Below are 23,978 nucleotides of genomic sequence, written 5' to 3'. Positions count from 1 at the left end.
CGGTTTCTGTTTGCCCCGTGGTCTCCTCTAATCCTTTCTCCACGTTCACTCAAACGTCAAGGCCCCCGCCGCCCGCACCCGCAGGGCCCAGGTAAGGATTAGTCGCGGGGGCCTCCAGACGCCGCCCTCCGCCGCCCGGGGCGGGTAGGTCGCCGGCGCGCCCCGCAGCTTCCGTCAGCACGCAAGCCCCAGCAGCAGCAGCAGCAGCAGCAGCGGCGCCGCCGCCCGCGCGAGCCGCCCCGAGTGGGCAGCGCGTTCCATCAGCGGCCGGCCCTGCGCGCGTGCATGGAGGTGAAGTCGCCGGCGCCCGCTTTCCTGCCGGCCTGAGCCACCGAGCAGCCGCGGATGAGCTGCGGGTCCCAACGGCCTGACCGCCAGCCCGGTCCTCCCGCCACGTCTCACCTCGCTCTCAGCCACCGCTCCTTGAGTGACAGTCTCCCTCCGACATCACCCATTGAGCAAACTTTCCGCGCGTCTACTCTCCTATTGGCTGCGGTCACTGCCACTCCGGGAATCCAAGCTGGTCCTGTTGCAGAAGGTGGGCTTTCCCCGGTTGTCAACATCACGCCTGCCAATCAAATCGTACTGTCCCCTCCGAGGCCCGGCCCTGTTCCGGAAGCGGTTAGCCAGAGAAGACTTGAAGTTCATTGGTGGAAGCGGATGCCCCTCAAAGCTCTGAGATAACTTCTTCCTGATTGGCTGGAAGCAGCACTTACTACGTGGCCAATTCTGACTGTGGAGAGGTCGGTCCCTAGTGACGGGAGTTGGGAGCGAGTTCCGGGTGAATCGGACGCGGAAGCCGTTAAAGGAGCTGCCACAGTGGCTCTTCTAAAGCCTGGTGTGTTTGGAAAGGCAAAAGCGAGGCGGGAAACATAAGTGACTGCACGAGCCGTGTGGTTAGAAGTGAAAGGGATGAAGCGGTTTTAGAACACCATATCGCGTGCAGTCCCTAGGATGCTGCGAGGTAAGGCTTCTTAGAGATGCCTGCGATCTAATAGGTGATCCTGTCTACTCCACACGCCCCTTCCCCTTCGGAATTCGTCCAACGTCACAGAGCAGAATCGCGACTTTAACCTGAGCCTTCTGACCCTGCTGTGGCATCGGACTTTGGAGAAGAAAGAGAGAAAACTGCAAAAGTCAAAACTGGAGAAGATTTGACTGTTCAGCTAAGGAATTGGAACCTCATGCAGCAGTTAAGGACACCCTGAAGATTTTTGAGCAGAGGCGTGAAAGGATGAGAGTTGTGGTTTAGTCAGCAGTGTATTCAAAAGAATGGCATCAAAGATGAGGAGAGTACCTGGGAAGCTATTGTCCCATCAAAACTCTGTGAAGGGGGCAATAGGGGGATAAGGACACATATGTATACCTTAATCAATAAAAAAAGAAAACTGAAGATTTTTTAAAGATACTGGCATAAACATGCTGTAATTTTTTAACATCCAAAAGCAAAACCAAAAAAAGCCCACTTCCCCCTCCATCTTCCTCCACATTTTCTTGCTCCTACAAGTACAGCAAAACTTACAAGTTGTTCTAAACAACTTGCCTTCAGTTTTTCTCAACACACGAGTCAGGCTTTCATGCCCAGAATCCACCAGATTGCTCTTGCTGAGGCCTCCATTGCTCATTCAAACAACAATTCTCAGTCTTCATCTTATCTATCTATTTATATATCTACATATTTATATCTATAGATATAGATATCTATATATCTATATCTATAGCTATAGATATATATATTCTATATATATAATATGTAAAGTATCCGTCGGGAGTTCGACTGGGAGTTCAATCACTCACTATGATGTGTGCTGACCACCAGGGGGTGGCACAGAATGAAGGAAGGCCCCGGCCGACAGCCAGAAGGCCCCGATCAGCCCTGATTGCTGGCCAGGCCTAGGGACCCTACCCATGCATGCATTTCCTGCACAGGGCCTCTAGTTTATATATATAAAAGGCTAATATGCTAAGTGTACCTCCGCCCAATGGACCTGTCGCTATGACGTGCACTGACCACCAGGGGGCAGATGCTCAATGCAGGAGCTGCCAAGACACACACTGGTCATTTACACAGAAACTTCAGTGCAGACCTGATGCCAACAAAGCAACGCTCAGCTTCCCCCAAGTGGGACACAAGCCCCGCCACCACCCCAGAGTGACACCCCACCAAATCTCAGCCAATGCTGCCATGGCACAATATGGGGCCACAGCACAGCCCAGCACAGTCTGGAAACAGTTGCTGTGCGAGCTGGGTAATGACGTCATATAGCAATGCCCGGCTTTCTCTCCCTAGCGACTAGCCTCCTTGGAGTTTCTTCAGCCCAGGAACACAACTTGCTTTATAGTCAGGTGCAAACATTTCACTTTGACCAAATGTCTGTAAAGCATTTTCCCATGCCTCATCTCATTTGACCCTCACAGAAGTCCTGGAGTAGGTAGATAGGAGACTCCGTGGAATCCTATTTTGTTTTCATTAGCCAGAAAATGGAAATTTAGAAAGCTTAGAAACTTGACCTGACTGAAAAGAAGAAATGGTGGACCTTGAAAATGACTTCAGGTTTTCTCACTGCCCAGAATATAGTCAAACACTGCTGCAGTAAAGTATTTTACCCTTTGTTCTCTCTCCGTGATCTACAATAATAATCTGTTTCGTGTTGATATTTACTGCTGTGTTGCTGACAATTACCTGAAAGAGAAGTTGGGGTGCTTCACTGGGCTGGAAAAAGTTTAGCTAAATCAGAAAGCAGGTCTATTTAAGCAAGTTTATTATATATATATATAAAAGGCTAAGTTGACTCGCACATGCTCAATACATATAAAGCTCTCACTGGCGCCAATCACACGCGTGTGTTTTGATGTCATTGTCAATCGTGAATTTGGTTGACACTTCTATGACAGAGAAAGGACAAATAGCGATATTAAAGTATTTCTTCTAATTAGTTTCCTTTCAATGTGCATGGATTCGTGCACCAGGGCAATTATTCAACTATTTTTAACCCAGCAATTCAGTCTTGTCTTGCTTCCCATAAATGAGGTCACACCACTTTCTAGGTTTTATTTTAATTTAATCATCTTTGTAAGGCCTTATTTCCAATATGGTTACTGTTAGGTCGGAGAGAGCCCAGGATTGGATACATGCAGACATGTGACGAGATAATGGACTCCCCCTGGCATTTCTACTATCAGCATGCCAGACACAGATACTGGCTTCTCCATGACCCCCACACAGATACTGACTCATTCCTGAATACCTTGCTGACCCCCTGCAGCTGAAACTTCCTCAGCTGAATACCTCAGCTCATGTCCCCGCCCCTCACCCAACCGCAGTATAAAAAAAGCGCCCCCCCTCCCTGTTGGCGTGAATCCACATGCCCTGTCCTTGGGGGTACCTGGGTCTCCCGGGGACGCAGAATAAACTTTCCTTCCTTCCTTCCTTTTCTGATCAACTCTCTTTATTTCCTTCACCGCCTCCTGAGCCACCTAACCTAACAGTTACATTCTGAAGTGTGTGTGGGGGGTGGGATGTGGGGCAGGTAAGGACTTCATATGAATTCGAAAGTAAAGGAGACACAGTTCTGTCCATAGCCCATAACCCCAGATAGATACTCACAAAGCTTGTTCCTTCAATTTCTTCAAAGCTCAACGAAGCCTTTCCTGACTGTGGGGAGCCGGCACAACCATGGCATACTCAGCCCCAGGGCACCTTATGTGCCATGCCAGCTCAGCCTGGTTCGGTGACCCTGAGGGGGGGAGGGGTGAAAGGATTGGGAAAAGACAGACAAGAGAATGAAAGCTGGGTCTCGGTTGGATGCTGCTTCCTGATGAGGAAACAGCGCTCACAAGCCATGTCTTTATTTTATAGCAGATGCCACGAGGCAAAGTAGGGGTGTGATCACGTTGTTTACAGCATTCTCGTGAGTTTCAACCTCACTCAACTACATGCACCCGAACTCTATCACAAGGCACGTGGGGCTATGTGTTCGGTCCATAAGTTCAAGCTTACAACCACAGCTGTTGGCTATAATTGTGCTGGGAGGGCCCTGCCCTCCAGCTGGGACTTGCACGTGGCAATGAGAGGACCCTGTCCTTTCATTAGTCCAATGCTTGAACCTGGCCAAAACACCGTAACCACGCCCCACACCTGACCACTTTTTTTTCAATTGCAGTTTACATTCAATAGTATGTTGTATTAGTTTTAGGTGTTGAGCATAGTGGTGAGACATTATATACTTTATAAAGTGCCACCCCTATATTTTTAGTATCATCCAACACCATAGACAGTTATTACATGATTGAATACTACTTTAATAAAAAGAAACAAGCTACTGATACATGAAGGACATAGATTCATTTCAGATGCATTGTAGTAAGTGAAAAAAGTAAGATACAAAGAAATATCTACTGTATGATGCCATCTGTATGATAGTCAGGAAAGGGCAAAAGTATAGTGACAACAGGTATGCGATTGACTACAGAGCAGCACAAGGGCCTTTTTTTGGGTGATAGAAATATTCCAAATCTTGTTTGTGGTGGTAGTTCTGCAAGTGTCTTAGTTTGTCAAAACTCATAGAGCTATACATCTAAAAAGGGTGGATTTTAGTACATATACAACTCACATTCAAACAAAATGAACAAAAAATAAATAAATCTTTTCTCTTTCATCTTGCCCTGGAAAGTGCAGAAGGATGTAAAAACTGAGATTTTATTTGTTTGAAAACTGAAATTTCACAGGTTCTTAGCTGGTTAAGTGACATGATAAGATTAACTGTGGCTTAGTCTGATGTAACACATGACACGTAGATAGGAAGTTGGGGGATGCATCTTTCTTAGTATTAGATGTTGCTTGTTTTAGGTAGCACAGGTGGGAGAAGAAATTTCAGAGGTTCTGGTTAGGGAATGCAGAGCATACAACAAGCCTCACCTGGTTCAAACCTTTAGAAGGATGGTTACACTGATGGCCTGTGTAAGAAGGTCCTGGGAGCCCTAGAGACCTTGCCTGAAGACTGGGGATTGTCCCACCTGTGCCCAGGATACAGTTTGTCAATGCTTCTCTCAGTGTTGTCCTTGACAGACTTAATCAGACAAGAATGGGGTCAAGAATCTCCATTTTAAACCACCCTCCTAGGATATTATTTAAATATATATGTGTGTGTGTGTGTGTGTGTGTGTGTGTGTGTGTGTGTATTAATTGATTTCAGAGAGGAAAAGAGAGGGAGAGAGAGAGAGATAGAAACATCAATGATGAGAGAGAATCATTGGCTGCCTCCTGCATGCCCCACACTGGGGATTGAGCCCACAACCCGGGCATATGCCCTTGACTGGAATCGAACCTAGGACCCTTCAGTCTGCAGGCTGATGCTCTATCCACTGAGCCAAACCAGCTTGGGTTAGGATATTCTTATGTACGCTAAAATTATATGGCAGTTTAGAGTTAATATGTTTGTTAAGTTGTGGATTCTGTGAAATTCATTCTTCAGTATACCAACAATTTCTTTACATGTGCATAGTTTATACCAGAGATCATTCCCTCCACTACAACTCCTACCCACCCCTCAGCTCAAAGGCCTTAAACTTCTCCATTATTATGGACTAGAAAATTCTGTCTAGCCATTGCAAGTTCATCTCAGCTGCTTGCAGTCTGACTGTGGTTCACAGCTACCTCACTGTAGTCACTACCTGGAGCTCCTGGACACAGCCCTGCATAGAGCCTGCCTTATGGTTCCCACAGGTTCCAACTCTGACTTTATTCTCTGTACTCACCACAGAAGACTTTATTGAAAGGGTGAGGGCTATGCCCTCCATCTTGCCCCGTATCCTCCATGTTGGGGCAGTAGCCATGTGCTCAGACCTCCTTCTTCCTGGAAGCCCAGGCCTCTGCTGGCCACGCCCGGGATTTCTTTAAACTAACCAATGACAGTCGAGGGATGTGTGCACCATAAAAATTACCACATCCTATGTAACAAGACCCGGCTTGCGCCTGGCCAATCGGCAGGGCCCACAGTCAGCTCTCCTCCCCTCACTCCACCCCCTATTAAAACCCTGTTTTTTCTCACGGCTGCCTCTCTCTCCTCTTGCCATTGCATCGGAAGAGGCTGGGAGCCAGACCCGGGTCTGTAATAATAATAAAGGACTCTCTGCTTTTGCATCGGACTTGGCTGGCTCCCTGTTGGTCTGTTGGGGATCTTGAAACCTGGGCATAACATTTGGGGGCTTGCCGGGATCCCCAACACCATCGAGGGACCCCCAGTCCGGAGGGCCTGACTGACCGCGGTAGGTGTCTGTGTCGTTGTGTGTTTTGTATCTGTCCTGTGTGAGCTCACTTCTGAAATCTGTAATTGCCTGCAATGATCTAAGTGGACGCACAGGGGGATCAAGGGTGGGAGGAGTTGGGGGACGCCTCGACCCTCCATCTGGAGGGGTGTAGTTTTGCTTCTGCGGAGTCGGAAGGTCTGTAGGAACCCCCTCAATCTGAGACAGGTGGGTCGCTCCCGCTGGTTGGTGCGCAGCCATCGTTTTCGGTTTTTGCTTCCATGGAGTTGGAAGATTGTTTTGGTTTCACTTCCATGGAGTTGGAAGGCTGTATTTTCGGGCCCTCTTAGTTTTCTGTGTTTGTATGGTTTTTTTTTCTGTGGGCTTACTGGACGGACGTTATGGGATGGACTTGGACTGCTCCTTTGGGTATTGTGATTGATCATTTCAAGGAGATTGGGGGAGGCTGTAGAGCTCCCTCAGGAGTTGGGAAGTTGTTATTGTTTAAACTCTGAATGAATGTCTGGTGAAAGTATGTGAGTGTGGAGGGAGGGGGCCTGCCTTCTCCCCTCCTTTGTGTGGCTCCAGGACTTAGGTCAGGTGGGCATCTGAGTAATGATCTGTGAAAACAGATTTCTGTGCACATGTAAGGAGAAAAGCTGGCTTAAAACTAATGTGCACACCATCCGATTTTGGATAGAGTTTTGGGCTGGAATCTCCTTATGAATGTGGAGAATAGATCCCAATACTAATCATTTACCCAGGAAAAAAGATGCTAGCTAGATTCTAGCAGCAGGATTGGCATTTCCATAATGAAGAACAGTTTTTCCAAGGGAAAAAAAATGGTCCTTTGTTAATTACGAAAGCTTTTCTTAATGGAGGAAGGAGATAGTTGCCTCCTGCCTGTAGCAAAATCTTAAAGAATGTGGTCAATTTACATCTGAAAAAAAACCAGGTAGGCCAGAACCTGCTTTGCAAGGCTCAAATGTGGTTTTCCAGAGCCACTTGAAAGTAATATTGAAAAATGCTGAATATTTAACTTGCCAGCTAAAAGTTTAAGGTTCGGATTGAATCGGGAAAAATTGTGTAATTGTGGTAACTAAATGCCTTTGCTTATTGGTACAGCCACCATTTTGGGCTGCATGACTTGGCAGCCGCCATGTCAGCCACATGACTTGCCGCTCCCCTGTGGGCCGCCATCTTGAAACAGCAAAGGCCCCTCCCTCTGATTTAGTCAGGGGTGGAGCTTTAAGGCAGAGTTTTGCTGCAGAAATGTGGATGGGGCAGGAAGTGTGCTTGCCTCGCAGATTTATTTTTAAGCTAATCTCTTAAATAGAAAACCCTGCTTTCCTTAAATTAAAGACAATTAAAGGTTATGTCAGAGTCTTTAAAAGAGACTGATAGCAGTAATCCAATTTCTAAAGTCAGATAGAAACTGTGGTTTCATACAGATCCTAAAGGGCATATTTTTCCTTTGCCTGGGAGGGACAGTGCAGCTGTCCCAGGGTTGGGAGGGCTCCAGCTAACTTGCAACTCAGTGTTTGGGAGACCCAGGATATGCCTAAGTTTAACCTAGGTTCTAGATAATGTGTTTACCCAAAGCTGTGGTTTGGATTGCATTCTGTCTCTGCTTCTGTAAATTGATCTGTCCTTATTGCTTAAATATGTATCTTTGTTGTTTAAAATTGTTTAGTGAAATTTCTGTGTATCTTAAAATAATTTTTGAATGTATTGTTAATCTGAGGAATGTTAATTATTTACATGTCACCTAAAAATTAAGGCTAAAGGTTCTAACTAACTTGAAAGCATGCCTTTGGTGTGATGGAAGGAAAAAGAAATGTTGAATAAATAATAGGTCAGTAAGCTGGAACTGGTCACTGGTGGTGGATTGTGAGAAGGGCTGGACACTGCCTAACTTCTCCTTCTGTGTTAGGGTGAGGGACTGCGCCATGGAAGGGTTACAGAATGTTACAGAATGTGCTGGCAGGGGGGACTGACGTATGGGGAAGGATTGTGTTGCCAGGATATGAGGATTGTGTATGTGCTGGGAGGAGGGACTGACGTATGGAGGGGGGTTGCAGGGTTAGGAACCATGGAAGAAAAATTGCTAGATTGTCTTAGACCAGTCAGGTGTGACTCTGTTTACCCCCCCCTTTGTGCTTATGAACTTTCTGTGAGCTTCTAAGGTAACACTGTTTTGCTATAAAAATCATAATGCACACTTGCTCTTTGCCACATGCCGCGAGGCTTCCCAGAGGGGGAAGGTACGGGCTGTGGTCAGCTGGCCAGCTTAATAAACGGCTTTCAAATTTAAATTCTGAGTCGGTGGTCTATCTCGTTGAGCCAACCCATAACACTTCCTTGGTATCCCTGAAACATCAGAGGGTACTTCTGGCCTTGATTTTCTTGGTTTTTGGTTTTGGATTTGTTTGTTTGTTTGTGATGAAAACCATTTCTATCTGAATGAGACATAGGTCAAGAATCCTGTCCTGGGATGTGGGAAAGAAAGGCCCTCACATCTGTCCCTGTCAGGCCCCCATCAGGGGACTTGGGCGGTGTTCCTGTTATCTGCTCAAGAGCCCAAGACTGTAAAAATACTTGTTCACTGAAAAGGTGTAAGTATAAATGTTTATTTGTTGTTTGTAAGTATCTCTGTTTGTTTGTTTGCTGGGAACTTTGATTTGCTATGTGATATTCTGTGCTGGCTTGGGATTTTGGAATTCTGGAGTAAATTTAAAAGGTATTTGTGGCTTTTCCAGTCTGATTAGGATATTTAAGGGTGGGGCTCACAGTTCCTCAAGGCAAAGATTTAATGGGCCCTTCCCCCTGCCCGTGCTGAATTAGATAATACAGGCCAGTGTCATTTGGCTTGCTGATTAAAGGAAGACAATGGGCCCTGGAATCTGTAAAGATGGGTGGGAATGAAGCTGGTCAAATGTACTGAAAGGGTTTGGTACCTGTTGCTGCTAGCAAAGGAGGGGCTGATATCTCCTAGCGCACTCCCTTGAAAGAGGCCTGGTTGCTGCTCTGCCACAAAGGGCACAAGTAACGCAGGTAGTAACCAGGGCTATTGGCGCAAATTGGAAATTACATTGTGCTTATAGACCCCAGAGTTCAGGGCAGGTAGAAAGGAACCATGGAAACTGGCGGGGACTGGGTGGCTCTCCTATCATGTTTAGCAGGCCACCCCCTATCATTCCTAACCTTAAAGCTGACTTTCTTGCTGCAAGAACTATCTCTTTCCTTGAGAGGGCTCCAGAGGGTGCACGAGGACTTTTGGCCGTGCCTCGTCCAGGAGACCGGCCCAACCCCAACTCCTCATCAGCACAGACCAGGAGATTGGGTCTACGTCAAAAGGCACCGCCAGGAGACCCTGGAGCCACGTTGGAAGGATCCCTACAACGTGGTGCTGACGACCCCCACCGCTCTCAAGGTAGACGGCGTCACAACCTGGGTCCATCACACTCATGTCCGGTCAGCGGACCCATCCATGATCCGGGAAGACTTCGTCACCAAATGGAGCATCAATCGAGATCAACGCAACCCGCTCAAGCTCAAGCTATGGCGTGCTCGACCTGCCCGATGCTGGTAACATTGAATAGACTTAGATAATGCCTGAGTCTTCATGGACATGGCTCCAAAAAGACAAGGACAATTCATAGGAAGGTCAGGAATAGACTTTAGTATCACATGTTTAGTAGCAGAAGATTTGGCTGCCTGAAGCGGCCATGATGACAATATTATGTTTCATTGTATTGATATGTTATATTGACCTTTAATTAATTCTCTTGCAGGTTTGAATGTATGTTGGCTGTCCTGGAAGGGAACTGTGTGGGTGACCCCCAAAAGTAAAGGATGTCTGGCTGCCAAGAGGGCAGATGCCCAACTTGGCAGGAAAGGGTGCCCATCAGGTTTTGGTCACTGTTGAAAGACAGGTTTGACAGTTTGGCAGCCTGTGTTCTGCTTGCAAGGCCCTGCGTAACCATGCCCATGTCAGGGGGTAGTAAGCTGGGAAAGGCCTGTTTAGAATAGAAGGTCTAAGGTATGGTTATGCATAGAAAAAAAGTTTAATGCCAACAATTATAACTCTGAAAAATCCATGAAAAGAAATTGGCAAGGAAAATCAGAAAATCTTAGAGTAGATCAGTATGTTTTTCTCCTTGTGTAATTCCTCCAAAATCTGGCGATGCTGAATAAGTCATGGCAACACATTTCTTTGCATAGATTCAATAAGACTGGTTCCTAATAGTGGTTTTATTGACGGAAAACTTTGACTGGAGTATCATGTTTTAAAGAGCCCTGTCTGAGCTCTAAAGACTTGAAGCCAGTAAGAATGCCACAAAGAAAGCCTGGTATCCTGCTTGGAAGCCCTGAAGATGGCTGGCGCTGGAGCATCAGGCCCATGCCCTACCATCACTGGCGGTTGGAAAGAGTAGAAGGGGAACAGTAAAGATGCCTCTGCATCCCTGCGGAACCCCCACACACTCTGGGCCGCAACGGGTAGGAGGGCTACTGAGATGGGCCTTAAATCCTGGAGCGTGGGCTCAGGTGGAGTTGCTACAGGTGAGGAATTCACCTAACACAGCAGATACTGCAGGCAGTCCTGATGGCAGCTGGATGGCTTGGCTTCCTGGCTCTTTTGGGCACATTAAGATTCACCCATGAGATTCCAGCAAAGGTGGTCAGTTACCATTCTTGTTGTGTTTATGCAAACATCAGGCCACATTGAATACAGTAGATAAATTAATCTTAATCTGGCTTTTTGATAGCCATGAAGGAATTTTAAGAAGAAAAATCCTATTTCAATAAAAGTTGTTAAAGCTAAAATGGTTTCTTTCCCTTCCACCGGACCATTTGTTAAGCGTATAGGGATAGTTCAGTTGATAATTCTGTGTGCCCACTACGGGCCTCTAGCAAAGGTGAAATAAAAATGCAGTCTGACTCATGATTGAGCCGGAAGTTCCAAGACAAAGGGGGGAATGAAAGGGTGAGGGCTATGCCCTCCATCTTGTCCCGTATCCTCCATGTTGGGGCAGTAGCCATGTGCTCAGACCTCCTTCTTCCCGGAAGCCCAGGCCTCTGCTGGCCACGCCCGGGATTTCTTTAAACTAACCAATGACAGTCGAGGGATGTGTGCACCATAAAAATTACCGCATCCTATGTAACAAGACCCGGCTTGCGCCTGGCCAATCGGCAGGGCCCACAGTCAGCTCTCCTCCCCTCACTCCACCCCCTATTAAAACCCTGTTTTTTCTCACGGCCGCCTCTCTCTCCTCTTGCCATTGTGTCGGAAGAGGCTGGGAGCCAGACCCGGGTCTGTAATAATAATAAAGGACTCTCTGCTTTTGCATCGGACTTGGCTGGCTCCCTGTTGGTCTGTTGGGGATCTTGAAATCTGGGCATAACATTTATGTGCAGATCAAGCTTTATCAAAAGGTTGGGGTAATTAAAGAGGAAAGAACCCCCAAAGTTAAACCCACCCTAGAGGTCCCTTCATGTATACCTCTTCGTAACTCCGCTCTCCTGCCCTCATTTGCCTCTATGTTGGACATCCCTACTTTCTCGTTTTCCCTCCTATCCACAGGAATTGGTCTTAGCCCAGGACTCACTGTCTCCCCATGTATGGGTCAGCTCTTGTCCCAATAACTCTACATTACAAACACCCTAAGGCACAGGGGTGCAACCTTAGCCACTTACTCTTCCTCCGGCATCTGCATGCCAGCTGGGGCTTAGCTCCAAACTGAGGTAGTCCAGGTCTCCTCTGCTCATCTCTCATCCTCTGTGGAAGAAGGGGCTATTCAGGGCAGTTCTCATGGCAGTGATGAAAATGCAAGAGGGCGAGCCCCACCACACACGCATAGTTGAAACCCCTGCTATTGTATGTCTGTTAACATTCTTGTGGCCAAAGTATACCACACAACCAAGTCCAAAGTGAAATTGTGGGGAAACACATTGCACACAGCAAGAGGCCAGGGCTATAGTGTAGGTGTGTGTTACTACCACCGGTGAGAGAAGACTTGGGACCCTCATTCTGTCTGCACACCCATCATGAGTATTGGTTCCCTTAGTGGCAGATTGAGTCTACAGAAATGCCTGAGGCCTCCCCAGTACAGTACTGATCATTATCAACTCCTAAATTTACACAGTCCAGTCCAGTCCTGGACAGAGATGGATGCTTCATTCTGATCCTCTTGAAGATCTCTCCAAAAGTGGGATTTGCAGACATGTATGCACAAATGCAGAAACAAATCTTTGCATATACATGCATGCATGCAAATTTACATGTGCTTGTGTGCACGTGTACAGGCCCAGTTATACATGCCTTTTTCTAAAAAAGGTTACTCTCAGATACTTTCAAAGGCTAAACTCTTCAGTAGAAAAATGATTTTTCTAACTGCTATATAAATTACAAGAATCCTACTTCACAAGATGTCAGGACTTTACATTATGCTCAGAAATAGCAGGGCCTTTTGTTCAACCTTACTTCTTCATTAATCAAAGCCCTGAGGACCTGCCAAAATAAGCAGCCAGGAGCTGGACCTCAGTACCACTAAATGCCACACTCCCTCAACTACACAAAGACTGTTGCACTGGAATATTATTTCTTTTAATCTTCACCCAAGGATATTTTTCCATTAATTTTAGAAAGAGTGGAAGAGAGAGGGAAAGACAGAGAGAAATATCAATGTGAGAGAAACATATTAATCGGTTGCCTTCTGCAGGCGCCCTGACCAGGGCCTAGGGTGGAGCCTGCAAGGGAGAAGCCTGCAATCGAAATATTTGCTCTTAACCGAAATCAAACCCGGGACCCTTTGGTCCACAGTTCAACTCTCTATTCATTGAGTCAAACCAGCTAGGGCTGCATTAGAATACTCAAGGGCTTTGTTGCTTCCATTTTCTGTGGGGGTAGTTTTATCCTTCCAGTTGTATGCAATTCTTCCAATGTAGAAGGAAATGGAGGCACTAATTAGCACTAATTTGGGAACTGCAAGTAACTTGCTGTGTGCTCTGGGACAATCTGCTTCTCCCTAAGCCTTGAGGTATCTTCTGTGATAACCCGCACCAGGTGCTCTTTGGCCACTTGTACCAAGAGCTTCTTGAGGTCATTTTTTCCAGGGGCTTTCAGTGGTCTCTTGCACCAGGTACATTCTTGGATCATTTGCACTAGGGAATTCCTTTGGTCACTTTAGTTCCACTTTTCTATAATATTATGCCTCTTTTCTCTGAAGAGAGTATTTACACAATTTTACAATTAAAAAATATAAACCTTGCCCTAACCGGTTTGGCTCAGTGGATAGAGCGTTGGCCTGCAGACTGAAGGGTTCCAGGTTCGATTCCAGTCAAGGGCATGTACCTTGGTTGCGGGCACATCCCCAGTAGGAGGAGGCAGCTGATCAATGTTTGTCTCTCATCGATGTTTCTAATTCTCTATCCTTCTCCCTTCCTCTCTATAAAAAAAAATCAGTAAGATATATATTTTTTAAAAAATCTAAACCACTAGGTAGCAATAAGTAAACCCAAGTGAAAAGTATCACTTTAGCCCGGCCGTGTGCTCAGTGGTTGGTTGAGTGTCAACCCATAAACCAGAAGGTCATGGTTAAATTCCTAGTCAAGGCACATGCCATGGTTGTAGGCTCAATCCCCAGTAGGGGGTGTGCAGGAGGCAGCCAATCAATGATTCTCTCACATCATTGATGTTTCTATCTCTCTCTCCCTCTCTCTTCCTCTCTGAAATCAAATATATATATATCACTTTATACCACTAACCATAGACAAAATTATTTCTCACATGAGTACTGCCAATATGTTCTTCATGGTCAGCAATTACAGAATAAGATATTTTTTAATTTTCTGTTTTAATTTGGATGATAATTTTTAAAATTAAATTTAATTGTATGATTATCTCTTTGTCATTTCAGGCTGTGGATGAAAGGGGCCACATGCTGACATGATAAGCTCAGGGGAGGCCTACATGGCAGTCTTGCAAACTCAGAGACCTAAAGTAACCACAAAGGATGGTCTGAAATTAAACTTTAACTAAAGCAGTTATGGTGGACAGTTTCGTCCTAGGCCAGTATCTTCACTGACAAGGTCAACCTTTACCTTAACTGAGCCTATCTGTCTTTTTGCATCTATGATAACATACCCTTGAAATGTTTGGGTAACTTGTAACTTCCCTTTTTCTGGAGCCCCTGGGGCACAACCAAATGTGCTGGGTGCCAGGACAGATACCACAAATTCCTTCATTATCATGTTAATTGTTCCTGCACCCACCTAAGTATGTGTCCATCATTTTACTTTTTATCCAATCCCAGGGTTTTCCCCTGCTTTGCTTGATCCCTCCTCCTTAATCTATCACCAATGAATTTCATGTAACCCACTTACATCCGTCCCTCCTTTGATTGCAAATGTATAAATACAAATGTAACCCCGCCATTCTCCGGAGCATTATCTCAATTCGTTGAGGTTCTGCTTCCTGGCATATGTCAACAGTTTGGCTCAAATAAACTCACAAAAATTCTTTACAGGTTTCAATGGGTTTTTTTTACGTTAACAAGGCCCAAGTATGCAACTCTCATATAAGATCTGATTTTATACCAAATATCTCACTGAGAATGACTGTAAAGTTAGATTAAAAACAAACACATCTTGTATGGTATCAGAAAGCAACCAAGGCATCTAGGACTTGAGGGGCTAAGAATGGGACAGAAAAAAAATGCAATAAGATCAGGGTAACACTCTCCATTGTTTCTCTCCTTGAGACATTTGCTGCATTATAAGCAAAAAGTGCAGAACCTAGAGGCTAAGCAGAAAGAAGCAGCTTACAGGCTCATGGAGTATCAGAACGAAATGTGATATTCATGGCTAGCAAATAAGCCAGGGTTGGAAGGGCTCAGATCCCAGAGAAAAGAGAATTATTTGAAAATGAGTTGATATCCCACCCCACTTTCCCCATCAAGGCATTTGCTGATTCCTAAGCCATGCAGGTAAGATATTACAAGCCCAAGCAGAAAGAGGCAGACCAGAGGGTGAAAAGTGAGATAGTCTCATTGTGCTGAGGAGTCTGAAATTGGAAGTCAGGGCCCAGCAAGGAGTGAGAGCTCTGAAAAATACCTCCAGGCTTTTAGTCAAGACTCCAGACAGACTGCAAATAGGAGTTAAGGACAAAGTGGAAATAAGTTAGCCTCATAAATACTAAAACTCCAGCCTCAAAATACCACATTTCCTAATTGGAGCAGGGTGATCTGCCCCTACTCTTTCTGCCAAAAGAAAATTAAATTATCTCTGGAGAAGGAAAACATCCTACAATTGTGATGCACATTGTCTAAAACTTGATAAAAAAATCTACAAGTGATGTCAATAAATAGAATCAAGTGACAGAAAATCAGAATAAGGAAATAGAAATAGATTAGATTCACAGGAGATTGAGATGTTGGAGCTATTAGACACAGGCTGCATACAATTATGATTAACCAGAGGCCCAATGCATGAAATTCGTGCAAGGGCCTCAGCCCCAGCCCACCACGGCTTTGCCTGGAAGGAGGTCTGGAAGGACGTCTGGTCTATTAGCATATTATGCTTTTATTATTATAGATATCCTAAATGCATTTGTTCCCTTCATTTCATTTCATGGTTTGATAACTAGTTCATGTCCTTTTAGCACTGAAAAATAGTCCATTGTCTGGATGGACCACAGTCTATTTATTTACCTACTGCAGGACATCTTGGTTGCTTCCAAGTTTTGACAATTAGAAATAAAGCTATTGTAAACATCCACAAACAGATTTTTGCATATGCATTCAAAACTGCTTTAGATAATATCAAGGAGCATAATTGCTGAGCCTTTTGGTAAGCATATGTTGGAGTTTTGTAAGAAACCAGCAAACTGTCTTCTAAAGTGGCTGTACCATTTCACATTCCCACCAGCAACAAATGAGAGTTTTCTGTTGCTCCACATCCTTGTCAACATTTGGTGTTGTCAGTGTTTTTGGATTTTAGCTGTTCTAATAGGTGTGCAGTGGTATCTTATTGTTGGTTTAATTTGCATTTCCCTCTTGATATATGATGTGGAACATCTCTAGGTAATCTCTCCAGGTAACAGGAGAATTTTGAGTGGACACTGCTGATCAAAGACAGGAATGATGGTTCTTTTGGTTGAGATAGAAATCAGGATTCTGATGAAACAGGTAGTTATTGGAGGGCCCATGCTGCCCCAGACAGCTTTTATGACCATCCACCCAGAAGAAGTTTGATAGCTTTGGAGACAAGTGTTGAGATCATTATGATCCAGACCCACATCATGATGGGTATTGAGATGAGTATCATGACAGCCCACACAAGGATTTGGGTTGACATGGGGGCTGAGATCACTATGACAACTGAGGCAGCAGAGACTATGACAGAGGCTATGATTCTAGGACAGACAGTGGCAGAAGAGCATTTGGTAGGGGGTACTATAGGGATGATGACTACAGAGGAGGGGGGCACGCTATGAAGACAAACAGAGATATGACAAACAGATGATTATAGATGTGACAGAGGTTCATCCCAAAGACCCAAACTGACTCCAAGGCCTCAGAGTACTCATAAGGAAGATGATTCTTCTGCTAGCATCTCACAATCCATCAGTCAGCCTCTCTCTGTGGAGGAACAAAGCCTGTTGACACAGCTGCAAGAGAACAAGAAACAGAGGAGCAGCTATGGAAGGACAGGAGACAGTGCAGTGTGAGCTATATGAGTCAAACTAGAACATCAGCCTCAGAGAGACACCCACGCTGGCAAAGTGAAGGAACTCGGGAACCAACTGGATGATAGAAAACAGGAAGTGAGTCACCACAGACTGGACCTCAGTCATATCTGGCAGAAAAGCAGGAAGGAGAGAGAGTGAAAAGTCTCTGGAAAATGAAACACTCACTTAGGAGGAAGACTGTCACTCTCCAACTTCTAAGTCTCCAAAACCTGAACTGAACAGCCTCTGAAGGTAATGCTAGTCCCTCCAACCTGAATGGCTGCAGCAATCTTGGGGAAGGAGAACAAAGTTGGAGGGATCACAATACTGAATATCAAACTATACTACAATGCTATCCCCCTCAACAAAGGAGAATGCTTAGAAATCTAGCACTCAGAAGAAACCAAGATGGCGGCATAGGTAAACACCGGAAATTACTGCCTCCCAAAACAACTTCAAAAATACAACTAAACGACAAAACGAACATCATCTAGAACTACAGGAAGGCTGGCTGAGTGGAAATTCTACAACTAGAAAGAAAGAGAAAAGCACACTGAGACTCAGAGGAGGTGCGGAAGTAAAGTGCAGGGGTACGGAGGCGCATGTGGAAAGGGCTGACAACTGAGGACATGGCTGTCTTTTTGAATCGGGAGGGAGTCACAAGCTCCTGACTGCTCTGAACTCCAGTTCCGGGAAGTCTCTGGGGACTCAGACTCATACAGGGAGAAACTGGACTGTCAGGCAACCGGCAGAACTCAGAACTCCAGGGCGGCTTTCTCTCAGAGGTGCTTGCAGCGATTACCGGGACACTGAGACGCGGGGCCTCTTAGGGCAGGGCTGAGGATCAGCCATAGCTCTTTGCTCCACCCTGTTGATTCCCTGAAACCCCGCCCAACCCAAACTGTGGCAGAGGCTTTTTCATATGAATTCCCTGGCCCTTTGCAATCTGAAAATTACCTAACAAACTGCAGCTGGGCCAGACAGACCCAGAACTTCCAAGAGAAGGCCCAAGGCCCCACAGCAGCTTGCATTGCTTCACAGCTGGGCCTCATCTGGGCACCTCCAAACCCCAAACAAGGAAGGGAATCTAAAAATCAAGTGAATAAATAATCTGATGAACAGAATAAACTGGTGAATATAATAGGATCAGGGGCATAGAAAGGGAGTGGACTGAATATTCTTGGGGGAGAAAGGGGTGTGGGGGGTGCGGGAAGAGACTGGTCAAAAATCGTACACCTATGGATGAGGACAGCGGGGGGTGGGTTAAGGGCAGAGGGTGGGGTGGGAACTGGGTGGAGGGGAGCTATGGGGGGAAAAAAGAGGAACAACTGTAATAATCTGATTCACTTGTTGGTAGATGTGTATTTGTTGTTCATAATTTGCATCTTTACCTTTTTCTTCTTCTTCCTCTTCTTAAAGGATACCTTTCAGCATTTCATATAATACTGGTTTGGTGGTGATGAACTCCTTTAGCTTTTCCTTATCTGTGAAGCTCTTTATCTGACCTTCAATTCTGAATGATAGCTTTGCTGGATAAAGTAATCTTGGTTGTAGGTTCTTGCTATTCATCACTTTGAATATTTCTTGCCACTCCCTTCTGGCCTGCATAGTTTCTGTTGAGAAATCAGCTGACAGTCGTATGGGTACTCACTTGTAGGTAACTGACTGTCTTTCTCTTGCTGCTTTTAGGATTCTCTCTTTGTCTTTTGCCCTTGGCATTTTAATTATGATGTGTCTTGGTGTGGTCCTCTTTGGATTCCTTTTGTTTGGGGTTCTCTGCACTTTCTGGACTTGTAAGTCTATTTCTTTCATAAGGTAGGGGAAGTTTTCTGTCATTATTTCTTCAAATAGGTTTTCAATATCTTGCTCTCGCTCTTTTCTTCTGGCACCCCCATAATTCAGATGTTGGTGCGCTTGAAGTTGTCCCAGAGGCTCCTTACACTATCTTCATATTTTTGGATTCTTTTTTCTTTTTGCTTTTCCGGTTGGGTGTTTTTTGCTTCTTCATATTTCAAATCTGCCAGAGTCCATTCATTGTCTTCACTAGCTGAGTTTAGACAGAGACCCCCCAAAAGCTAGTAGCCATTGAAAGTCCTAGTAAAGGTCAGGGCTTGAAAGTCCTAGCAAAAGTCAGGGCTGTGCACCACCCAGTTAATCTAGGAACCACTCAGTTAATTTAGGTAATAATAGTTGAAGCATCCCCACCTTAGTTCCCTTAATTCCTTAGATACTTATGTAGATCCTTGTTGATTATTGTTAATCAGATACTCTGCCTACACTCGGAAATCTATTGATGAGCTAATCAGTTACCCTGCCTACACTCGGAAATCTATTGATGAGTTAATCAGATACTTTTGTCTACTCCTGGAAATTGTCTGCTGATCTGTGTGTCATTGAAACTTCCTTACCCTAAGGGCTACTCCAGATCAATAAAAGATTGGAGCAGCCTGAGCATGGGTGGAAGTCCTTCGGGACTTGCCTGCCTGGTCCTCCAATATTGCAAAATTATCTCGTGTCTTTTTCTCTCATTTGTTGTGCGGCTCCTCTTTCAGGTACCGAACCCTACTCCACGCAGAATGTGGAGGGAGTGTTACTCGACATCTGGCACCCGACGGGTAATCTGGAAGTGCAGGCCTCGCTGGAGCGAGAAAAGGAAGTTTTCACCAAAAAGGTGTGGAAAACTCACTGAAAAAAGGTGAGGGGGATTCTACCGCAGGCAATGCCCAGGATCAACTACAGAAGCCCGGGTGTGTAAGTAAACTGGGAACGTTTTCTTAACCAGGCTAACAAACGGGGCAGGATTTGGCTTTAAAAAAGTAGATTTGGCTTTAAAAAGGTATATTTGGCTTTTAAAAACTAAGAAACTGTATTATATGCTTTTGATTTGCATGTTTAAAGTGTTAAAATTTTAGAAGATAATCTTTTACAGTTTTTGCATGTTATTATAGAATATAACCTTTGTTTTTCTTGAAAAAGGTACTCTTTTAGATCAGGCTGAAAAAATAGTGCCATGGTCATCTTAATGTGTTTTCTTGTCCAAATTAAAATCTTAGTTTGTAGTTGGAATCTCTCTGTAATAAGAAATGAAACCCTGCTGCCGAATCTCTCTCTGGTTCGGAGAGATTCAAAGGTGGCAGGAGAGGGCAGAGCTGTAAGCTCTCCTACAATGAGATTACTTAATGTTTTATTTAAAAATTACCGGAGAACATCTTATGACAACCAAACTTTGGCTAAGATAACCTTGGCTGCTAGCCATTGCTTCAGAAAGCGAAATAGGAAAAAATTTAAAATGTCTTTTTCTATTAAGCATGACTTTGGGGAAAATACGCCATCTGAGTCATTTACTAAAACTTTCCCCAAGCAGGATGTGGTGGAAAGGAAAAGGGAGCACATGGCGATCCAATATGGACGCCTCCTCCCCAGTATTCCAATTTAAAGTCTCCTTCTCGTAATTGAAAAAATTTTACAAAATTTAAAAAATGCGTCTGGGATTTCTGTTCACGTGTAAAGAGAAAACCTGGCTTGAAACTAATGCGTGCACTGTCCGATTTGGGACATTTAGATAGAGTTTTAAGCTAAAAGTCTCTTTACAACTGTACAAAATAAAACCCAAGACTGATATTTCCTAAGGAAAATGGCGAATTTGACCCAGGGTAGAAATTCTAGCAACAAGATTGGTATTTTTCCATAATAATGTTAATGAAGCCTATTCCAAAGCTAAGTTTAAGACCTGTAAAAGGAAAATCAGTAAAATTTTCTCTGTTACAAAAATTTGCTAAAGTAAATGCCTTAAAATAATTGGATTCGAATCTCAAAGAATTATTAAAAATTTCTTAATTTTTAAAAAACCGGCCCTTTGTTAATTGAAAAGGCTGGCCAAAACATTTCTAATGAGAAAAGGGCCTAGTTGCTTCCCACCTGTAGCAAATTCTTAAAGAATGTGGTCAATTTACATCTGATTGGTCCAGGGTAGGCCAAACCTGTTCTTCCAGGGAAAACAGCCCCCCCCCCTTCCTCCCCCAGGCCAATTTTGAAACTTCCCACTGGCAAGCAAGGGGCAGGAAACAATGTAGCTACAACCTTGTTTCTTGACCTTCCCCAGAGGAAAAAATTATGGTCGTTTTAAAATCAAAGGCTGGGCCAGGCCTGCCTTGCCAGCCTCAAGTGTGGTTTTCCAAAGCTGTTGTGAAATTTAAGACCTTGGAGTTTATACCTAGGTATCTTGAAATGACATAATACTGAATTAAATGAGATCCGAGTATGCCTCGTACAAAATCTAGAGAACAGTATTAAATCTGTTGGTTGATTATGTCTTGCATTTTTAAAGTTTATTCTTAATGTTACTGATTGAGAAATGCTAAATATTTGACTTGCCAGCTAAAAGTTTAAAATTTGGATTGAATTGGGAAAAATTGCATAATTATAATAGCTAAATGCCATAAAAAATTATTTTTGAAAAAATAATTTTTGTTTTCTCTGAAATAATTAGAATTCAAAATATGTTGCTTATTGGTCTGATTAAAAAAGAGGATTAATTTTATGATCTCAACTGAAATCTACACTAATAAAAGAGAAACATGGTAATTAGCGTACGACCGCTACCCTTCCCATTGGCTAATCAGCATATCCTTATGCAAATTAACTGTCAGCCAAGATGGCGGCTGGCAGCCAGGCACTGAAGCGAACAGGGAGGCTTGCTTGCTCCAGTGATGGCAGACTCCAACGTTCCCCGCCTGACTTGCCAGCCTCTCAGCTGCAACTCTAAGCAACTATGTACTATGTTGCAAATAAGAAGCTAAACAAAACCCCAGAAACCGGCTTTCATTCAGCCAGGCTTCAGCCAGCCGGACCGCAACCTTGTATCGATGTTTTCAGCAGCGAGGCCTCAGAGCTAAAGCTGGCCCAGAATAAAAAAGAAAAAAGAAAAAAAGGAGCGGTTGGGAGCTTCAGTCACCCACTTCCGGAAAACAGCCCTCAGCCCCTCACCCAGACTGGCCAGGCACCCCAGTGGGGACCCCCACCCTGATCCAGGACACCCTTCAGGGCAAACCAGCCAGCCCCTACCCATGCACCAGGCCTCTATCCTATATAGTAAAAGGGTAATATGCCTCCGGGCACTGGGATCAGCGGAGCAGCGAGGCTCCCGGCACCGGGATCAGCGTGACAGGGGACAGCACCCAAACCCCCTGATCAGCCCTGCTCTGTGCCTGATAGGGGGGAGATCCCCAATCCCCTGATTGCCCTGCGGCTCTGTGTTTGACAGGGTGCGGCACACCAACCCCCTGATCGGCCCTGTTCTGTGTGTGACAGGGTGCGGCGCCCCAACCCCCCCCCCACGGGCCCTGCTCTGTGTGTGACAGGGTAGAGCCATAACCTCCCCATTGGCCCTGCCCTGAGTGTGACAGTGGCGGCACCCCAACCCCCTGATCGGCCCTGCTCTGTGGGTGATAGAGGGTGGCGCCCCAACCCCCCTCCACGGGCCTTGCTCTGTGTGTGACAGGGTAGAGCCATAACCTCCCCATTGGCCCTGCCCTGAGTGTGACAGGGTGCAGCGCCCCAACCCCCTGATCGGCCCTGCTCTGTGTGTGACGGGGCGGTGCACCAGCTCCCCTATCGGCCCTACTCTGTGAGTGACAGGGGGGAGCTCCTCAACCCCCTGATTGGCCCTGCTCTGTGCGTGACAGGGGGCAGCGCCCCAACCCCCTGATCGACTCTGCTCTGTGTGTGACAGGGTACGGAGCCCCAACCCCCCTGATGGGCCCTGCTCTGTGAGTGACAGGGGGCAGCGCCCCAACCCCCTGATCGGCCCTGCTCTGTGCGTGACAGGGGGTGGCGCCACAACCTCCCCATCGACCCTGCCTTGAGTGTGACAGGGGGCGGTGCCCAAACCCCCCAATCGGCCCTACCCTGAGCGTGACTGGGGGTGGCATCGCAACCTCCCGATCCGCCCTGCTCTGTGCATGACAGGGGGCGGCACCCCAACTCCCCAATCGGCCCTGCTCTGAGCCCGACCAGGGGCTGCACCTAGGAATTGGGCCTGCCCTCTGCCACCCGGGAGCAGCCTAAGCCAGCAGGTCGTTATCTCCTGAGGGGTCCCAGACTGCGAGAGGGCACAGGCCGGGCTGGGGGACCCCCCCCCCCCCGAGTGCACAAATTTTTGTGCACCGGGCCTCTAGTATTTAATATAAAAACCAGTTTAAATTTAATTGCAAAGAACAATGTAGACAGCCGCCACTTTGAGCTGCCTGACTTGGCAGCCGCCATGTCAGCCACATGGCTTGCCACGCCCCTGGGGCCGCCATCTTGAAACAGCAAAGGCCCCTCCCTCTGATTTAGCCAGAAGGGAATGTCTGCTCACTGAGGCAGGATGGAATTTCAGGGGTGGAGCTTTAAGGTGGAATTTTCCTACAGAAAGTGTTTCTAATCTCTTAAATCTAAAAAACCCTGCTTTCCTTAAACTAAGGACAATTAAAGGTTATATGTTCACTCCCTAAACAAAAGTTAAGTAGCTTATGTCAAAGTATTTAAAAGGGACAGATAGCAGTAATCCAATTTCTCTGATCCCAGCTGAAATTTTAAAACCAGTTTAAATTTAATTGATATCTCTTAATAATTATAAGAAATATATAATTTTTAAATCATATCTACACTAATAAAAGAGAAACATGGTAATTAGCGTACGACTGCTACCCTTCCCATTGGCTAATCAGCGTATCCTTATGCAAATTAACTGTCAGCCAAGATGGCGGCGGCAGCCAGGCAGCTGGAAGCGAACATGAGGCTTGCTTGCTCCAGGGACTGCAGACTCCAACATTCCCCGCCTGACTTGCCGGCCTCTGAGCTGGCAGTTTGAAACATTCTAACAAATATAAGCCGGGATCTCAGAGCTGGAGTTATACATTGTTTCGATTATAGAACCGAAACAAACCAGATACCTGCTCTCAGAGCTAGACCCAGAGCTAAAGCTGGCCCAGAATAAAATAAAAAAAAGGAGCGGTTGGGA

At 45.6% G+C, this 23,978-nt stretch overlaps 1 protein-coding gene and 2 pseudogenes across 5 annotated transcripts in view; 2 read left to right on the top strand and 1 right to left on the bottom strand.

The window, feature by feature from the left end:
- Positions 1 to 421, bottom strand: part of EIF2AK3 (eukaryotic translation initiation factor 2 alpha kinase 3) — a 107,412-nt gene extending 106,991 nt beyond the window's left edge. For 3 of the 5 annotated variants that reach the window (XM_006085727.3, XM_023751414.1, XM_006085726.3), the window contains exon 1: positions 403 to 420. The gene's annotated coding sequence lies outside the window, so the exon portion shown is untranslated. Of the gene's footprint in view, positions 1 to 402 lie in introns of all 5 variants that reach the window. The other 2 variants (XM_014453147.2, XM_014453148.2) reach the window with 2 other exon arrangements.
- Positions 422 to 15,227: 14,806 nt separating this feature from the next.
- On the top strand, positions 15,228 to 17,260 carry LOC102436844 (annotated as a pseudogene).
- A 2,291-nt stretch (positions 17,261 to 19,551) lies between these two features.
- Positions 19,552 to 23,978, top strand: part of LOC102436532 — a 15,172-nt pseudogene continuing 10,745 nt past the window's right edge.

This window comes from Myotis lucifugus, unplaced genomic scaffold, assembly GCF_000147115.1.
Source record: "Myotis lucifugus unplaced genomic scaffold, Myoluc2.0 scaffold_21, whole genome shotgun sequence".
In the NCBI taxonomy this organism is placed as follows: domain Eukaryota; kingdom Metazoa; phylum Chordata; class Mammalia; order Chiroptera; family Vespertilionidae; genus Myotis; species Myotis lucifugus.
The sequence above is the reverse complement of the archived record's forward strand: the minus strand, read 5'-3'. Positions and strand labels throughout refer to the sequence as shown.